General features: G+C 40.0%; 1 non-coding gene across 1 annotated transcript; it reads right to left on the reverse strand.

The window, feature by feature from the left end:
• Nucleotides 1-8,834: 8,834 nt before the first annotated feature.
• Nucleotides 8,835-8,940, reverse strand: Trnay-gua (transfer RNA tyrosine (anticodon GUA)). The gene is made up of 2 exons: nucleotides 8,904-8,940; nucleotides 8,835-8,870 (listed from the first exon to the last, which is right to left on the reverse strand). It is a non-coding gene; the product is annotated as a tRNA-Tyr (tRNA).
• Nucleotides 8,941-19,299: the final 10,359 nt, after the last annotated feature.

A 19,299-nucleotide genomic window follows, 5' to 3' on the forward strand; every position in this document is an offset into this window, starting at 1 on the left:
ATGGATCTTGGTGTCCTCGTGTCGGCCGTTCGCCCAATCGCCTAATGGGTTGAAAACAAGGTTTCTTATGACATTCCCCAAGTACTGCCGTCCAAAGATTTGAGAGTCTTCATCTTACTTCTCCCTATTGTACACTGCAGTAGCATGGGCTGACATCTAGAGAGGTTGTTGAGAGTTCCCCCTGAATTTTTGGGTGTTTTACTGTCGGAATTACATGAACAAAGTGAATAATGTCGCCGCATATGATACCGTTTCCACTCAAGCAAGGGGTGGAGGGAGCTTAGAGAAGAAGAAGATTAACAGGATTGGGTAACCCTGGAAAATGCCTATTTATCTGGGCTTCCACTTCGCGGTTTTGAAATATGCATTAGGCCATGCGGAAGCAACCGTGGCGCAGAGGATAGCATGTCCGCCTATGACGCCTAACGCCTGGGTTGAAATCCCGGTGTGAACATCAGACAAATTTTCAGAGGTGGTTTTCCCCTTACTAATGCTGGCAACATTTGTGAGTTATCCTGCCATGTTGAATCTTCTCTACCTAGTGGTGTCTCTCAGCGGTACGCCGTTCGGACTCGGCATTAAAAAGGAGGCCCTTATCCTTGAGCTTAAAAACTTTAATCGGACTGCACTCATTGATATGAGAGAAGTATCCCCTGTTCCTTAATGGAATATTCATGGGAAATTTGAAATTTAGTTTAGAAAGATACGTTAAGCGAATTATACTTGAGACCAAAAACCAAAAGGCCCATTTTCCATATCTCGGGTATTACTAGGGTAGAAATCAACAAATTGCGAGTGGGTGTACTATGCATTTTATTCTCATTTCTATGTGCTTGAGCATCAACATCGATATTTCCTCAAGATCTGGAGATTTGAATGATTTGGTCCTCCCTATGACTTCAGCAACATCTTGGGCTCTGAATAGCTGTGGTTCGGTCTCGACAGGAAGCTCCCTTGTCTTCTCAACTTATCTCTCGTGGACTTCGCATCGTTGCTCGTCTGGTATGCATTGTCCTTTGAAGGTTTTTTAACGTGTTTTTCAAACTTCGCTGCTACATACAAATAAAATTTCTCTAGTCTCTCTAGAACTTTGAGAATTTTTACTAAACTTTTATGAAATACGGGGCTTATCCTTGTTGAAGAGTTTTCCCACATTACATAAACCATGTACACCACAACGCTATGAGCATGAAGTGAACACCGTTAAAATTTCTCAAACAAACTGTTACCGATCTAATCTTTGCACTAGCAGTCTGAATCCAAAAAGTTTTGAGGTGAGCTGATTTATAAATTACCCATGGGTGAACAATCAAAGCATGAATTATTTCCCCATATTATTTGCTTAATGTCTGAGATTCCATGTCGGCCATGTTCACCTTCATCTTGGCAGCTTTTGATATCTCATTTCCATCTTTAGATCACCGTTCGTTGCGAATGCACGACTTTGCCATCTAGCACAACGGTCTCAAAGCAGTCAGCAGTCAGCATTGCTGTGCATTGCATTCTATGATCACTCAGCCAAAGTGTAAACTAATTTCCATTTATCAAAAGCCGATTTTCGCGTGAATGGTTAAAAACAAAAAACAAAAATTGTCGGACAGAACATATCTCATGGGGATGTGCATGCATGCAGCTTGCAGCAGCCAGGCTGGTCCACTTAGGTTGCTATCCGGGGTAATCATTCTTTATGGATTTTTTGAGATCACATACTGGGCTGCACCAGAGCCAGGCGTCATAGTTAGCAGTCTGGCATTCGGCGTTCGGCACTCACTCATGGCCCAATGCTCAATTCAAGCGGCAAAAGATATCGCCGTAGGCCGATATGCGTTTCAGTTGCAGTTACAGTTTCCCGAGGAGTTATTTAGCGGCTGCCCGAATGGCTGCTTGTCGTTCAATCGGATGGACAGATAATATACTTTTTACGATGCCCCCGTTAATTGGTCCGTCTGTCTGTCTGCCAGACTACCAGACTGGTGTCTGTGTTTCTCCCGAGTTCACTGCTTTGCATGCATCCATGTAATCTCTCGTAAACGCAACGCATCAGAAGCCAATTATGGCGGATTGTTTGTGTGCCCAGTTGCATTTCGTGATCGCCTCTTTATGCTGCTCTGCATGAAATGGTCATTATTATTAGCGATTATTAGTTTAAGCGCTTATCGCCTGCGATTTGATGCAAAATGGATATATGACATGCATACGAATGAGGAGCCAACTTTAAAAATAATTCTGCGTATAATTTATCTGTTTTTTTGGAGCATCAAATGGCTAAGTGATGCAATTGAACTTCATGCTGATCAGAAAAATCAGTCCTATTTACAAAGTTACATAAGCAGCCGTTACAATTTCCAGTTGACTTTAGACACTTAATAATCCCATAGAAGTTTTGGTCTTCCTCTTCTACCATGATCCATACCCAACTCTGCACATTCAAATGGTTTTGTGGCTGGGCACTTTTTCTCATTTTCATACTACTTTGGGTGTACTATCTCGTCTGTCAAAACTGTGTCTTTAGGTGAATTAGTGAATTTCGTCTTCTCGGTGAAGGGTGATTTTTTAGCTATTATCTTTTTGGCAACACTGATTTAAATATCTTACACACACACACAAGCATTGCAAGAGCTACTACTGCATCCAGAAAAATCACTATTTGGTGCGGCTAGTGTGCTGGTGGCGTCATTGGACCGTACTTCTTCAAAGATGATGCGAATCGTAACGTGAACGGTGAACGGTGAGCGCTATCGTGAGATGATATCCAACTTTTTTTGCCCAAAATGCAAGAGCTTGACTTGCATGACATGTGGTTTCAACAAGACGGTGCCACATGCCACACAGCACGCGTAACGATGGACTTATTGAGAGGCATTTTATTTCACGTTCGGGACCGGTCAATTCGCCGTCTAGATCGTTCGATTAAACGCCTTTAGACTATTTTTTGTGGGGCTATGTTAAAGCTCATGTCTATACAGACAATTCCGCTTCAATTGACCCATTGGAAGACAACTTTGAAGCATTTATTTCCGAAATGTTGGAAAGGGTATGCCACAATTGGACTAAGCGGATGGACCATTTGAGGCACAGTCACGGTCAACATTTGCATGAAAACATCTTCAAAAATTAAATTATATGAACCGTACCACTCCTATACTGTAATGTCCAGTATCCCTGACAAACATCCTTACATCAGGGATAAGGAGACAAATATAAGACGATCACGCACCATGATAGTACCGATATAACAGCGCCAAACAACCCACATTGTGACAATGTTCAAGGGGGCAATAGATTTGGATACCCTACTGTCACCAATCAACGTCATCGCGGGATGATTTTAAAGCTCCAGCCCATACATGTGAGTTGTACTCCATTTTCGGCCTTATGAAAGTGGTGTAGATGTTAAGAACGTCAGACGGAGTGAAGTAAGTCTTACGTTGTTTAAGGAAGCCTTAACACTTGAATGCTTCTTTCGACACTTCAAATACATGTTTAGCCCAACGGACATCACTTTGTAAAGGGTGATTTTTTTGAGGTTAGGATTTTCATGCATTAGTATTTGACAGATCACGTGGGATTTCAGACATGGTGTCAAAGAGAAAGATGCTCAGTATGCTTTGACATTTCATCATGAATAGACTTACTAACGAGCAACGCTTGCAAATCATTGAATTTTATTACCAAAATCAGTGTTCGGTTCGAAATGTGTTCATTCACCGTAACGTTGCGTCCAACAGCATCTTTGAAAAAATACGGTCCAATGATTCCACCAGCGTACAAACCACACCAAACAGTGCATTTTTCGGGATGCATGGGCAGTTCTTGAACGGCTTCTGGTTGCTCTTCACTCCAAATGCGGCAATTTTGCTTATTTACGTAGCCATTCAACCAGAAATGAGCCTCATCGCTGAACAAAATTTGTCAAAATTTGAACACATTTCGAACCGAACACTGATTTTGGTAATAAAATTCAATGATTTGCAAGCGTTGCTCGTTAGTAAGTCTATTCATGATGAAATGTCAAAGCATACTGAGCATCTTTCTCTTTGACACCATGTCTGAAATCCCACGTGATCTGTCAAATACTAATGCATGAAAATCCTAACCTCAAAAAAATCACCCTTTATTTTCATGCCCAGAACATCAAGAGAGACAAAGATGATCGTAATGGCGTCAGCGAATCGTTTGAGTGACAACAAGCAGCATTGAGTCTTCCGTGCATTAAAATTTACTCGAAACGTTCGACCCCACTCGGAAATGGCCAGCAAATCCTGGTAGAGTGTATCATCCATAACCCGCCTCTTGTGCTCAATGTCCCGAAGTCGCGGCCTATGGTCGACTGAGTATGAATGATAGAGATTACTGTCATCAGCAAATGAGTAGACTCAACAGATCGTTGATGAGAATAAGAAAAAGGGAAGGGGTAAAAACAGAGCCCTGGGGTACACCTGCGGTCATTTTATGCTCATTGGATGAGAACCCATCTATAACGACTCGTATAGTGCGATCTCTGAGAAAGCTCCAAATAAATCGAACGAAGCCATTACCGACACCAAATTCGAAGTCGCACCAAAACGACATATGCCAAATTTCAGCCGAATCGGAGAAGAACTGCGCCCTCTAGAAGCTCAAGGAGTCTAATCGGGAGATCGGATTTTATGGCAGCTGTATCAGGTTATCAACTGATTTAGACCATACTGAACACAGTTATTGGAAGTCATAACAAAACACCTCATACAAAATTTCATCAAAATCGGATAAGAATTGCGCCCTCTAGAAGTTCGGGAAGTCAAACCTCAATAACGTTTTTTTTTGGCAGCTATATGAAAACATGGACCAACTGGCCCATTTACAATCCCAACCGACCTACACTTATAAGAAGTTTCTGTGCAAATTTTCAAGCACCTAGCTTTATTGCTTCGAAAGTTCGCGTGCTTTCGACAGACGGACGGACGGACAGAGGGACGGACATGGTTAGATGGACTTAAAATGTCAGGACGATCAAGTATATAAACACTTTATGGAATCTTAGGCGAATAATTCGAGGTGTTACAAAGGGAATGAAGAAATCAGTATACCCCCATACAGTGGAGGGTATAACAATAATATCATACAGTGTGGTAATACCTTCAGCAAGCAGTTTAAAAACAAGGCCACCTATCGACAAACGAAGGTCACACTATACGAGACACTGATACTACCCGTGTTGTTATATGGTTACGAGGCATGGATTTCTGTGAAAGCAGACGAGGCAGTGCTTCGAGTGTGTGAGAGACAGATTCTTCGTAAAAGTTATGAACTAGTTTGTGTTGATGGGGGAGTATCGGCGTAGTATGTATCAGGAACTGTGTGAGGATGTTAGCATAGTTAACATTTCAAAATACAACAGTAGCGTTGGCTAGGTCCTATTGTCAGAATGAATGAAGAATCTTAAGCGACGAGGTCTTTTGAACGAAAGCACTGTGGTATACGCATACCGGAACGATCATAACTCCGATGGAAAGATCAAGTGAAAATAGGTCTCCGAGTTTGTTGCGTAGAATATCGAGGCGCTTGGAAATCTATTTCATGTTCGGCTAATGGGATAAATGTTCGATAAATGTGCAGGGGGCGAAATCGGAAAAAATTCTAATATTTTAACATTCCCCCTAAATTTACCCCAGGAACATGAATATGAAGTCCGTTTTTGGGGCTAGGGTCTGGGGGGCCCCGCAAACGGGCCTTCCCCCTTATTAAACGAAATTATGCCGAACATGGGCAATATGGTACGTACTCAAATTTTGCGTAGAATAGGAATATGAAGCAAATGTTTAAAAAAGTGCCCCTCGCGTGTGATGGGGGGTTGTGTAGGAAATTTCAGCCCAATTTTGGCGTAAACAAGTGAAATGACGCCGAACACAGCTAATATGGTACTCAATTTAAAGGAAATTTTGCGTAGAATACAGATATGACAACAAAAAGCAAAATCGTGCCTCCCAACTCGTTGTGGAAGGAGGCTTTTTAAATCTGGAGCAACATTTTGCGAAGGATTAAAAAAAAAATATAAAAAAAAAATTTTCCAAAAAAATCGCTCTTTTTAAACTTGGAGCCATATTTTACGAAGAATTTAAAAAAAAAAAATATTTAAAAAAAAAATTAAATCTGACTACCACCTACACGCAGTAATTCCTGGTTAATGTCAACGATAGCAATACAATTTTTCACATATACACTTTTTTTTTTTTTGAAAAATGTTCAAATGGGGTTCAAAATTCTCAAAACCCTGCGGCCTCAGGTTTAAGTTTTATGTCCATTTTTCGTATTCTAAAAGTTCCTTTAATTTGAGTACCATATTGCATATATTCCGTACACTTTGAATTGATGATGAAGAAGGCCCGTTTTGGAGCCCCAGACCCTAACCTCAAAAACAGACTGAATATTCGTGCTTTTTTTCGTGGATTTTTAGTCATTTTCCCCGTAAACTGCACTTGTGCCAATTTTTCTGTCACAGCCAATTAATGCAAGGTTATACTACAAGACTCACTGAGACATATTTTACTTCGACTTTCCGATAGATTGCCAATATTGTCGGCATAAGCGAATAACTTCTTTTTCTTTAATTGGTTATCACAGAATATTTCGAAAGTAGAATAGCATTCCAAGCGCCTCGATCTTCTGCGCTCATTCTAAAATCTCTGGACACCAAGTTTCGAAGTGTTTCCCACCACTTGATCTTTCCATCGGACTTTTGGTCTTCCCGGTTTGCATGTACCACGGTGTTTGCCTTCAAAAGTCTTCTTTGCTGGAGCTCCTTCATCCATTCTGACAATATGACCTAGCCAACGCAGTCGTTGTATTTTGATGCATGCAACTATGCTATCGTCGTCATACAGCTCATACAGTTCGTGGTTCATACGTCGACTATATTCTCCGTTAACGTTAACTGGTCCATATATTTAACGAAGAATCTTTCTCTCAAACACTCCAAACACTATCTCGTCTGCTGTCACAAGTACCCTGGCTTCAGAACCATGTAACAGCTCGGGTAGAATCAGGGTCTCGTATAGCGTAATCTTTGTCTGTCGAGCGATAGCCTTGTTTCTTAACTGCTTACTTAGCCCAAAGTACCATCTGTTTGCCAGTCTTAGTCTTCGCTTAATCTCAAAACTGGTGTCATTCGTTTCGGCTACGGCGGTGCCGAGTTAGATAAAGTTACTGACTATCTCAAAGTTGTGGTTCCCGACTTTCTCCATTTTCTTTATCTGCTCGGTTGTGCAAGGCTTTTTGAAGTTGAAACCATGCATTTCGTCTTATCTCCATTCACTGCCAGACCCATTTTCACTGACTCTCTTTCGATTCTTTCAAAGGCTTCCGGTGACCGAGCTATGATATCGATATCGTCGGCATAGGCGAGTAGCATGTGTTCTCTTGTGAGTAGTGTGCCATATCACATCTGCATCTCGTATAATCTTCTCCAGCAGGATACTAAATAGATCCCACGATATGCTATCTCCATGTCTGAAACCTTGTTTGGCATTAAATGGTTCGGAGAGATTCTTTCCTATTCTTGCTAAGGAACGCGTATCAGCAAGTGTCATCCTGCAGAGTCTTATTAATTTTGCAGGGATACCGAACTCAGACATGGCTTGAAATACTGTTGAACGTAAAGGAGTATCGAAGGCGGCTCTGTAGTCAACAAATAGATGGTAGGTGTTGATTTGTCCTTCTCGGGTCTTTTCCAGGATTTGGCGCAGTATGAATATCTGGTCCAGGGTGGATTTATCAGGCCTAAGCTCGCATTGATAGGACCAAATTATTTCATTGCATTTTAGTTTTAATCTTTCACACAGTACGCTCGAGTGTATATTGTATGTGATGGAGAGGAGACTTATTCCTCTGTAGTTGGCACATTCCGTCTTGTCTCCTTATTTGTTTACGGTACATAGTATGCTGAGGTTCCAATCATTGGATATGCGTTCTTCTAGCCAGATTGCTCAGATAAGCTGATGCATACGCCTTATCAGCGTGTCGCCTCCGGTCTTAAATAGTTCAGCGGGTAACCTGTCGGCTCCTGCTGCCTTGTTGTACTTTAGTCGGGTCACTGCTACTTTGACCTCCATCATCAGGGATTGGTTCTGCGATATCCTCTTCGCCGCCAACATCGGACATTTGCAGTTGGGTAAAATGTTCTTTCCACATCCTCAGCATGTTATCTGTGTCAGTTACCAGATTTCCTTCTTTATCTCTGCAGGTGGATGTGCCTGCACCAAAGTTTAAAAGCTCCTGTACTCAATTCGCTCACACTCACGTCTTTCCATTTCCTTTTTCTTTCTGCGGAATAGACGTTTCTCCTCTCTCCTTTTCTCCCGATACCCCTCCTTCATCTAGCGCGTTGCTACTGATTGCAGGGTTATATGCCGCATTCTTGGCTTCAGTAGCATCTCGACACTCTTGGTCGTACCAAGGGTTTCTTTGAGGAGGCTTCCGGTACCCAAGTACGGATTTCGCGGCATTTTCCATGGAATGGGCAATAGTTTGCCACTGCGCCATTATATCATCGGAACAAAGAGTGCTTTCATCAAGCAGTAAGCGAATAACATGAGTAGTTATGAAACATCAAATTTTTAATATCAAACAATAATTGTGAATTGAAAATTTTTTTGAAATATTGTCTTTCTGTGATGTACATTTCGATAAAAATCAAATCAGATTCGATCTTAGAGAAGTCATAGTCAAAAAGAAAATTGGCAAGAAAAGATTTATTTCTATTTATTGGGTATTTTGGCTAAATGTAACGTTGATTTTTTTTTGAAAATTAATTTCTCAATCGAACTTCGTTAATAGCGTTAAAAAAAACAAAAGAATCCTTCGAGCCGGATTTGAACCAGCGACCTATGGATCCCTGCGCCTAGCCATGTTCCTCGTACCATTTTCTACAGTCCACCGCTCTACCAACTGAGCTATCGAAGGTATATCAGCAGCGATGATAATCGAACGTAATCCACTACAAGGTGACCAGACCCAGCAGATATCAATAGACTCAAAACGCAAAAAAATAAAATAATAATAAAATACAAAAAAAACGTTTAATGGAAAATTACCGAGCAAAACTTAAATATTTATGTCCCATGGAGTATTACAAAAACCATCAACAAATATTTGAGGGGTTTCAGAGGCAAAAAGGTGTTGAGAAAAATGACGGAAAGGCAACAAATCCCTACAAAAAAAATTCCAAAAGTGTTTGTAAAACAGTGAGTGTTCATGGTGATTATTGAGTGAGAGTGTCGAATGGAGAGGTAGAGGTTTGTGAGTACCCTATGTTGAGTGATGTGCGTGCGTGTGCGGCGTTATCGGTTTCATTCATCAATTACGGCAATAATTACAATTCAATTTAGGGCCCAACAACAACATCAACAATAGATACCTGCACAACAATGTAATTGTTATTTTGTTATTGTTTTTGGTTTTATTTTTCAGTATTCAGTGCTGTGGCTGGCAACGGTGATGGGCACAACACCAATGCGTGTGCATTACAACACCAACCAACCAACAACAATACATGCCAACTAATTTAAATAACATCCAACACAAACACTACGAATGAAATTCAATGAGGAATACCTAAAGAGGCATCAAGAGATATTCATCATTCGAATAGCCAACAACAAAAATCCCACAGCCCCAGCAACAACAAAGAAAAACAAAAACAACTCTTTGATAGAGTCAATAAGAATATGTAATCTGCTGTGTCTGCTGCTGTTGGAATTCTGTTAGTGTAGCGCCCTACTGCTATCGCTGATGATGATTGAAAAAAAAGAGAAAAAGACAATTTTTTAGCTAACAGCAAAAATACAACAACTGTTTCAACATAAAAAACAAAGCCAACAACTGACTGCTATATGGCATAGCTAAATGAAAATTGTAACTGAGCATCGAAGTACAAATTACACTCAAGAAAAATTGTTTGTAAAAAGTTAAAAAAAACTCTAACCAAACCAAGTGAGAAATTCCACTTTGTAAGATGAGATGAAACCATTAAAGTACACCGAAAGAAAAATAGATACCGCATGGTACCAGTGATAGTGATAGTAAAACAATACCGTAAATTAATACGAAAACAGTACCGTATGGTATGGTAGATCAACCATATCATAAGCTATTGTTTGGATATAAATTTACTATTAATACCGTTGGTAACAATTTTCGGTGTAGAAGATCGATCGACAATGGCTTCCTATTGTTTGAACAGTATCCCTAAAGCGGTTATAACATATTAATTTGCTTCGTCGTATTTTCCTCATCATGATAGCTCCCACTAAGACTACTAAATTTCCCATGAACATCCCATTAAGGAACAGGGGATACTTCTCTCAATGAGCGCACTCCGATTAATGTTTAAGCTCAATGAGAGGTGGCTTCCTTTTTATGCGAAGTGCGAGTGGCGTGCCGCATAACGACACCAATTTGTAAAGAAGTTTTAACATGTCAAGAAACAAATGTAGCCAGCATTAGTAAGGGCATAACCACCGCTGAAAATATTAATGATGTTCACGCTGGGATTTGAACCCAGGCGTTTGGCGTTAGAGAAGGACATTCTAACCTCTGCGCCACGATGACCAGCTACAGAATTCATTATACAGAATTCCCATGAGCCCCTGCATGGTAATCACCCTCTGCCCGATTTTGGCTCCCTTTAGAATTCAGAATTCCAATGTGATATCTTGCCAGAATCGAGCAGTTCTGGTTTGATGGCAATCCAGCGATCATGTATAGAATCTACACCCTTAGAAAAATTGATACCAAGCATGCATATTTAAGCACCATAAGGCATTGTTTGTGAAGCAATCCCGTATGGTATCAAAACAATACCACTTGGTATGGAGAAAATATAAAACCATAAGTACTTTTTTGTATTTGGTTTATTAAAAAAAAAAACAAGAATCGCTAAAAGCAAATGGTTCTTAGGTTTAGTACCAAACCGATATTGTTTTAACAAATGAATTGTGTTAAAGGTATTTTGCCAAAAGCAAGCAATTTATTCGTCTTTTTGCGGTCGATTCCAGGGCAGGATTCCTGGCATTTCATCAGTCATTTATACTGAAAAATGTATGTGCTAATTTTAAAGATTCAAGTCAAAGATCAGCAGATGATAATTTATCCAACTTTTTAAGAAAACATTTTCTTTGATGAAAAATTTTCCTTTATATCAAGAATTTTTTTAAATTAAATTAAAAGATTAAATCCTCACTTTGCTTCTTGTTATTTAAGACAAAAACTAAAATGAAGGTCAAAACATCGTTGAAAGTTTGGATATTGAACTTGGGCCAAGACAATAGTGAACTGTAGTTAAAGACGCAAACAACCCTTACAAATAGGATAGTCTTTAAGTCATCTATGAGGTAAAATAAGAATCAAACAGCGATTAAAATTTAAAATAGATGAACATGTCCGCTAGTGTTGTCCACCGTAGCGCAGCGTCCGCCTATGACGCTGAACGCCTGGGTTCGAATCCCGTCGAGACCATCAGAAAAAAAATGTTCAGCGGTGGTTTTCCCCCCTTATGCTGGCAACATTTGTGAGGTCCCTCATCATTGAGCTTAAACTTGAATCGGACTGCGCTCATTGATATGTGAGATGTTTGCCCCTGTGCTTTAGTGGAATGTTCATGGGAAAAATTTGCATTTGCATAGTTCCATAAATTGCACGTATGTATATGATATTGCAAACCCTTCTTAGCATGTTAGCACCTCTTCTCATTTCTATGAAATCCCATGGCAGCCGGTTGTACGTACCGGATTGACCCGATGGAGTCCTTCATCGGCAAGGGCTGCCGCCTCAGTGTACAACACACTGCTAAAATAACAACTCATTTCTTGGAATGTCGACGTACCCTGGAACCCAAATCAGCATTATTACATGACCTTGAGTCCCTCCCACAATTTCAGTTGCGGGACAACAAGAATTACCATACAAAGTACTAAATGTGATCAATATGTAATCTTAACTTTGTGATAAGTTTACCGACGAATACTGTTGTGAGCAAGACTTTTAGTTTTTTTCTATTAATCCTTAGAAAAAATACAATTAAGTTTTTTTTTAATTTATTGGCATAGTTCACTTGAATATGTACGTCTTAACAAATCTCGATAAAAATATTTTTACAAAAATGGTCATAGGATTATAAAATATCTAATATTTTTGAAGAAAAGAGAAAAAAGCGAATACTTATGTGGGTCACTGTAAGTGTTAAAAAATTGAAAAATGGGCCATATCGGTTAAGATTTGCATATAGATTCCTTAAAAGTGGTTCTTAATTTTTATGGCATCTGTTTTGTGCGATTCGGCTGAATTTTTGTGTTTCTTCCAGTCCAAATAGGTCCCTTAATGCAAAGTGCAAACTAAGCACGTTGTTATTTGCTTAACATTTAACTGTTTCTATTTTTCGAGTGTCTCTTTGTGGGTCTATCTCAACGTGTGCCAAATTCCCCCACACAATTTCTTTTCTGTTTGCTGGCTTTTGCACACTCACTCACTCATTCTCTATTCGTTCGTTCGGGTACTACTCATAGCTGAATTTGTTGTACTCGCATCAGAGATATTTCTGCTACAGCACAAAGAGATTTTGTTGTTTTTGCTATTGTTGCTGCCTTTGTCGTGGCACGATGAGTGTTACGAATGCTGCTGAGCTCCAATGTTTGGCGCAGAATCGTGTTGCAGCAAAATCGAATACATTTTTAACACCCATCCAAAGCCGTAGTCATAGCATCTCACCCAATGTCCTATTCAAGATTCAAGAATTCATTTTAAATCACAACAACTACAATAAATCGACAAAATTGTCTGCAGTGAAGTAAACGAAAGAACATTTAAGAGACTTGCTAGGGAGGGGGCTGGGGGCAGAGAAAGCAATCAAAGCAAATCGAACTTAAGTTTTTATAACTTGAGACTGCAGATAAGTCCCTAAAGGTCAATCTATCACAGTTGACCCGAACTTTTCCTAGATCACTGTATCTGAGACTTGGCCCCTTGCTTCTTTGAAAGGCCACCTCTGTGTTGGCATTGTTGGTGTATGCATACACTGGACAAAATGCAAAGGATGGATGGATGGATGTATGGACGTCTACAAACCGAGTTCGTTTGTAATTTATGTACAAATGACGGCTTCTGGTATTTGTTGGAATCACATGAAACAGCAGCAGCAACAATAACAACAACCATGGGGTATCCAACATAAAAGAGACTCAGGTCGTTCAATTGTGTACGTGCTGTGTGTGTTTTATGGTTGCCATTCAGATATACATATGTATGTATGTGCATGTATGTCTGTTTGTATATCTACCACTTAGCTGACAGACAGAAAAACTTACCATGGATTTTTATGTACGTTTGAATGAATGTCTCGGTTGAATGTTCATGCAATGCAATCCACTCCTTTCAGCTGTAGGGAATACCAGTGATTGCGGAGCAACTTTTTCGGCAACATTTATTGTGAGTAGTGTTGCCAATTGGTGGAGAAAGTGTTACATAGGGGATATGACATTGAAGTAAGCCGATAGTAAGCCGCCTGAGGAGATCCGTCTATCAAAGTTTGGCGCGGTTTTTGGATTTGCTTGTGGTGTATCAGGTCAGGAATCCATACATCATCGTGAGACGTATAATCTGACCATATATCGCGATCATAACCCTTTCACTCAGTCCTCCTCCCAAAGATATTTAATGGTAGCTCATGGTCATGGAGGCCACAGCAACGCAGATGTTTGCATGTCCGCCTATGACGCTGAAAGCCTGGGTTCAAATCCTGGCGAGACCTTCCTAAACTTTTCGGCGGTAGTTATCCCCTCTTAATGCTAGCGACATTTGTGAGGTACTATGCCATGTTAAAATTTCTCCTTAAAAGAGGTGTCGCATTGCGGCACGCCGTTCGGACTCGGCTATAAAAAGGAGGACCCTTATCATTGAGCTTAAAACTTGAATCGGACTGCACTCATTGATATGTGAGAAGTTTACCCCTGTTGCTCAATGGAATTGTTCATGGGCAAATTTGCATTTTGCATAGCAACTCAGCCCTTCTTAAGCACATGGTCCCATGAAAAACGTATCCTGCTGCAACACAAAGACCATTAACTTCATCGTGCTAGTATTGACAATAATTTCTGCACCGTTTTTTATATCAGGCAGGAACGACCGGGCATTCTTATGCCAACATACCCTTCCCTTCCATATACTATTGCTTTTGCACTTCGGGACATTCAGTATCAGCCTCCATCGCTTAAAATATACACCTAGTCTCCCTAGGGATCCATTTAGCCTCCATTGCTTAAAATATACACCTCGTCTCCCTAGGGATCCAGTTAGCCTACTCTCAGCCATTCTGGCCCCAGCAATCTTCGCCGCCACATTTATATCAGTGCCATACATTTGTTTGTCTCCTTTTCCGGCCGTGACATGTCCGCCAGGTAGAGATTATACAACAGGGTCCAAGCACCAAGTCTCTATTAGCGAACCTGCGTATGAGCCTGGTTAAGCAAGTATCAAATTCCTTCACTAAACCTTTCCACGGTATCGAGTGTTTTCTCAAAATCCAGGCTGAAACCTGTGGTCGCCCTATTCTGGTCAAGACCTCTATGCATCTTGTCCGCCAGAGATATGAGTGCATGGTTCGTGTACAAACCTTTCCTTAATCCTTTCCAATCACCGAGGCAAATTTATATTACCTACCACCATAGGATGGGGGTATACTAATCTAGTCATTCTGTGTGTAAAAAATCGAAATATTCGCCTAAGACCCCATAAAGTATATATTCTTGATTGCCTCTACGTTCTGAGTCAATCTAGCCGTGTCCGTCCGTCTCTTCCTCCCTCCGTCCGTCTCTTCCTCCCACCGTCCGTCTCTTCCTCCCTCCGTCCGTCTCTTCCTTCCTCCGTTCGTCTCTTCCTCCCTCCCTCCGTCCGTCCCTCCCTCCCTCCGTCCGTCCGTCTGTCGAAATCACGATAGTGATCGAACGCGAAATTTTGGGGATCGCAAATGGCCCATAGCGGTTCAGATTTAGATATGGCTCCCATATAAAACGATCTCCCGATTTGACTTCTTAAGCCCTTACAAGCCGCCCTTTTTTCTGACTTGGCAGAAACTTTGCATGCAGTGTTCTGTTATGACTTTCAACAACTGTGCCAAGTACGGTCCGAATCGGTCTATAACCTGATATATTTCCCATATAAACCGAACTCACGATTTGACTTCTTGAGCCCTTACAAGCTGCAATTTTTGTCCCATTTAGCTGAAATTGAGCATGTAGTGTTATGTTATGGCTTTCAACAACTGTCCTAAGTACGGTTCAAATCGGTGTAGAACTTGATATGGCCCTCATGTAAAACGGTCTCTTGATCATCCTTGTTCGGTTCCTGGAGCTAAAAGTTTTTGATGGTTTGACAGAAGTTTGGTACGAATGTCGAAGGGTCTAACGCAACTTATTGTGCCGTATTTCATTTCTTTTATGGGCCTAAAACTTTAAATCGGCAGATCGGTACATATGACAGTTATATCCAACTCTAGACCGATCCGGGCCGCAGGGAAAAGGGACAACTCGCTATACCAAATTTCAGCGAAATCGGACAATAAATGCGCCTTTAATGAGCCTATGACCTTACATCGAGAGATCAGTCTATATATGGCAGCTATATCTAAATCTGAACCGATCCGAGACAAATTAAACAATAATGTCGAAAGGGTTAACGTAACTCACTATCCGAAATTTCTGCGAAATCGTTTAATAATTGGGGCTTTTATGGGTTTCAGAACCGAAATCGTCAGATCGGTCTATATGGCAGCTTTATCTAAATATAGTCCAATCTGAAACATATTTGAATCGGATGTCAGGAAGCTTAAAAAAACTCAATGTTTCAAATTTCAGCGAAATTGGGTAATAAATGAATCTTTTATGGGCTTCAGACCCAAAATCGACAGATCTGTCTATATGGCAGCTATACCTAAATATAGTCCGATGTGAGCCATATTTGGGTCAGATGTCGGAAGACTTGAACTAAATTTTTAAAATTTCTGCGAAATTGGGTAATAAATAAAACTTTTATGGGCTTTAGACTCTAAATCGATAGATCGGTCTATTGGGTTGCCCGGATTTTTCATATAGTCGGCGTTGACAAATTTTTTCACAGCTTGTGACTCTGTAATTGCATTCTTTCTTCTGTCAGTTATCAGCTGTTACTTTTAGCTTGCTTTAGAAAAAAAGTTTAAAAAAAAGTATATTTGATTAAAGTTCATTCTAAGTTTTACATTCTTTTACTTTACTTTCTTTTAAAAATCCGAAATTACTTTTTGGGCAACCCAATATATGGCAGCTTTTCCTAAATATAGTTCGGACCGAACCATATTTAAGTTTGATGTTGGAAGGCTTAAAACAACTCGCTTTTTCAAATTTCAGCGAAACCGGTTAAAAAATGAAGCTTTTATGGGTTTCAGACCCTAAATCCGTTTGCAACACTTGAAATATCTATTTCCGACCCCACAAAGTCTATATATTTCGGATCCTCGTAAAATCGTAAGGTGATTTAACACTTTACGTCTTTTTGGTGTACGCAGGTTAAAATCTTGAATGCGCCAAATCGGACCATATTTGGATATAGCTGGCATATAACAGATCGGTCTATATTCTTTGTGTACGTCAAATACGAATAGAGCACGTTCTAATCGCCATTTATACACACATGTAGAGATAAGTATGAATGTATGATGAGTTATTTCATCAGTGCTCGCTTTAATCGCAGGATTCACTGTATAAGCCAAGCGATCAGCTGACATCCAATTTTTTTTTTTTAATTTTTGACAGTACTTTGCATTGCGGATGTCAATTTATTCTCTTTTTACATTCATTCGAAATTTTCAATCGGCAGATTTGACATCCTTAATAATGTTCATGGGGCCTATCCACTTTAAGGTTTGCAAGTGACCTAACCATCTATAAGTGAATCCTGCCTTAGTCGAAGGAATTGCATATTTATTCCAAAATCAATTTTCTTTTTTCAATTTTTCTAACGTATTACACCATGTGTTCAACTTTCAGAGTTGTCTTGCTTGAGAAAAAACAAGTAAAAAGGCGTTAAGTTCGGCCGGGCCGAACTTTGGATACCCACCACCTCGGGTATATATGTAAACCACCTTTCATCAAAATTCGGTGAAAATTTCATACCTTATACTCATATACCTCATACCGATCTGAACTATATACGACACGGATGTCGAAAAGCCGAACATAAAGCACTGTGTCAAATTTCAGTGAAATCGGATTATAAATGCGCCTTTTATGGGGCCAAGACTTTAAATCGAGATATCGGTCTACATGGCAGCTATATCCAAATCTGGACCGATTTGGGCCAAGTTGCATAAACATGTCGAAGAGCCTTACACTAAGCACTGTCCCAAATTTCGGCGAAATCGGACAATAAATGCCTCTTTTATGGGCCCTAAACCTTAAATCCAGAGATCGGTCTATATGGCAGCTATATTCAAATCTGGACCGATCTGGGCAAAATTGAAGAAGGACGTCGAAGAGACTAACCAAACTCACTGTCTCAAATTTCAGCGACATCGGACAATAAATGCGTCTTTTATGGCCCCAAAACCTAAAACCTAGATATCGGTCTATATGGCAGCTATATCCAAATCTGGACCGATCTGTGCGATATTGCAGAAGTATGTCAAGGGGCTTAACTTAACTCACTGTTCCAAATTTCGGGGACATCGGGCAATAAATGAGCATTTTATGGGCCCAAAACCATAAATCAAGAAATCAGTCTATATGGCAGCTATATCCAAATTTGAACCGATCTGGACCAAATTGAAGAAATATGTCAAAGGGCCTAACGCATCTAACTGTCCCAAATTTCAGCAAAATCGGATAATGAATGTGGCTATTATGGGCCTTACACCATAAATCGGAGGATCGATCTATATGGCAGCTATATCCAAATCTGAACCGATCTGAGCCAAATTAACGAAGGATGTCGATGGGCCTTACACAATTCACTGCCCCGAATTTCATCAAAATCAGATAATAAATGTGGCTTTTGTGGGCCTAAGACCCTAAATCGGCGGATCGGTCTATATGGGGGCTATATCAAGATATAGTCCGATATAGCCCATCTTCGAACTTAACCTGCTTATGGACAAAAAAAGAATCTGTTCAAAATTTCAGCTCAATATCTCTATTTTTAAAGACTGTAGCGTGATTTCAACAGACAGACGGACGGACATGGCTAGATCGTCTTAGATTTTTACGCTGATCAAGAATATATATACTTTATAGGGTCGGAAATGGATATTTCGATGTGTTGCAAAAATGAATATACCCCCATCCGTCGGTGGTGGGTATAAAAATATGAGACTACATATCGTGCAAGACCACCTTAAGGAAACATTTTTATCTTCACTTAATATGCGAGAAAATCCGCTCATTCGGTAAATGAAACACAATTTATGCTGTAAAGCTTTGCGTTATTCATTTACATGCATCGTTGGCAACACTTATCGACACCCATAGTCATTGCTGCTTTTCTGCCAACCGAATAAACGAAGGAAAGAGCGAATGAACCGAATTTCATACAAATCAAATGACACTGTAATAAATTTTATGCGATTTGTACGAGGAGTACTCTTCGTCATTGCTTGCTAGCTTTTGCTTTGCTGGTCTTTGGTCTTTCGTTGTTGTTGTTGCCATTGCTGTTGGAGTTGTCAAATATTGCACGTTATAAATCTTAAGTTGAGCATGAAATTTGTTTATGAAAATTTTTTCGGGATTTATTTTCGTTCATTATTTGCCAAAACGTGTAGAAGAAGGAAATAAATTTCAATAAAAGCAAAACCGTCAGACGGCAAAAGGCGACGACACTTTGAGAAGGCAGGGTGTGAGAGTGTTATTGACGTCTGCATGATTTACTTTGAGGCAAATATCGGTGGGAAAATCAATTGATGTTGGCCGAAGGCTTTTATCTTTCACTTTCACCTTTTTTGGTAAATTGTTCTTAAATACTTAGCACCGCACAGTGTTGGTACATCGATAAATCTTGGTTAGAGTTCTGGAAATTTTAAACGGATCCAGATATGGACATGAACCTTAGCATGGTCAATTTTGAAGTATTTTCCTACAAGTGGACCCTAGTAGGTCCAGGGGCTGATCTATGGTATATTTCTAACGGTTGGTATATTTCTAACGGTTTATGAGTTATTGGACTTACAACAATTTTTTTTTGAAAATTTTAGTCAAGGTATCGTCGGTATTTTTGAAGTTGTGGGACTATTTGTGAACTGATTGATAG

The sequence above is a fragment of the Stomoxys calcitrans genome, chromosome 5 (genome assembly GCF_963082655.1).
Source record: "Stomoxys calcitrans chromosome 5, idStoCalc2.1, whole genome shotgun sequence".
NCBI classification, from domain to species: Eukaryota; Metazoa; Arthropoda; class Insecta; order Diptera; family Muscidae; genus Stomoxys; species Stomoxys calcitrans.